We start from the raw sequence: 1961 nt of genomic DNA on the forward strand, positions 1-1961 counted from the left end.
GATAGATAGATAGATAGATAGATAGATAGATAGATAGATAGATAGATAGATAGATAGATAGATAGATAGATAGATAGATAGATAGATAGATAGATAGATAGATAGATAGATAGATAGATAGATAGATAGATAGATAGATAGATAGATATAAGAAAAAGGAGGAAGAGAGAGTACCATCATAGATAAAGAGTTATTGAAGGAAGAGGGAGGTGAAAATTATTTACTAAATATTCCATTTACTAGAATTAAATTAGATCAAGCACATCTAAAATGTGAGTTATCAGCACCAAGATAGATTAAATATGTTGTATAATGGTACAACATCTTAGTGAGTCATCAAAAAATTAGTTGGATAATTTTATAACGGAGTTTGGGAGGAAGGGGAAACACTTTCTTGAAAGGAAGTCGTCATAATACCAGTTAAAAATAATAATAAGAAGAAAAGTTGATAGAAAAACCAGAGAACTTTATACTTATGTAGCAGTGTGTGTGCACCATGTTCATTTAGAGATTTATTGCTGTGAAAGCATCTGTTTGACAAGATGTTAGGAAGTATTTGGAGCTCAGACATTTTAAAAAGCTCTTTGTCAGAAAGTATCTATAATAATTGTGACATTGGTTGCTGTTATAAATTTGGTCATTGAACATTGAGTGTTCAGCTTTCCTGCTGTTAGACTGGGCCTAATTTTGTTCTGGTGCTGGACTGGTTTAAAGTCTGAACGTGAGAGGACAGTTGAAATGTTGTTTGGTTGTCCTGATGCATGCTCAATAATCCAGGTAGAAAAATCTAAAAAAAAAAAAAAAACGTTAAGTCAGGTCCTCTGGACTTTTTTTTGTTTGTTTGTTTTGTTTGTTTTTTGAACGTCCAGAGGACCTGAGTTAACTTTTTTTAGACTTGTTTGTTTGTTTTTACCCCATGAGTGTCCGAGGGTCAGAGGATCAATGTTTGTGAGCCACAGTTCACCACTGCATTAGTGTTGAACTAAACAATAATATCGTGATTAAAAGAGGATTTTAAAAATGCTGAAATATCAAGTTTAAGCTCCACGATGTCACATTGTCATTTCTGGTCATATCGCCCAGTCCTATTTTGAATTTTGTGTATCATAAAGGGACCATTGCTTTTTTTTTTTTTTTTTACCTACACTCATCTTACCAGCAATTGTTCTGTGTAAAAGGTCATTCTGTTATGATTGAATCCTGCCATTGTTTGGACAAGTTGTTTTCCGAGGCGTACACACACAGAATATCTTATCACGTATACGGATAAAACAAGAGCACAAACTCTTCATGCAGAGACCATACCTGTCGTTGTCGTTATGAAGCGGTTTGAAATGGGCTGAAATGAATGTGTGTTTATTTTCTAATAAGAAATGAGTCAAATGTTTAACACGGTTGATACTTTTTGTCAAGACAGGAGACAGTTCAGTGATCCAACTAACAGAAAAAAACTGGAAAATAAAATGAAACGCTGTGAAGATGCTCACGTTCCTGATTATGTTGTCGTCTGAGTCTTTGACGGTGATTTGATGTCTCGTCACTTTTGATAAACAAGATGGGCCTTGACCGCTCAGTCTATATTGTCTTCGTCTGAATTTCCGCGTTTGTATATTTCACATCATGTTTGAGTGTGTGTGTGTTATTTTCCTTTAATTCCATGTGTGTTCCTACGCATGCACTGATCTTTGGTTGCAGATACACTAATACATGCCACTGTCTATTATGCTCCTGTATGTATGCAGTGCATGTGACAAATAAAGTTTTATTTTATCTTATCTATTCTGGCCACTCATCTTGTCTCCCCACATCCTAATTTGCTTTTATCTTAGTTAGTCTCCTTAGTCGTCTTTGTTTTGTTAAGTCCAGTAGCAGAAATTAAGAAAAGATAAAGTAAACAGGAAACTTTTATAAATATGTATATATATATATATATATATATATATATATATATATATATATAT

This window comes from Nematolebias whitei, chromosome 1, assembly GCF_014905685.2.
Source record: "Nematolebias whitei isolate Nwh7 chromosome 1, NemWhi1, whole genome shotgun sequence".
NCBI lineage: Eukaryota > Metazoa > Chordata > Actinopteri > Cyprinodontiformes > Rivulidae > Nematolebias > Nematolebias whitei.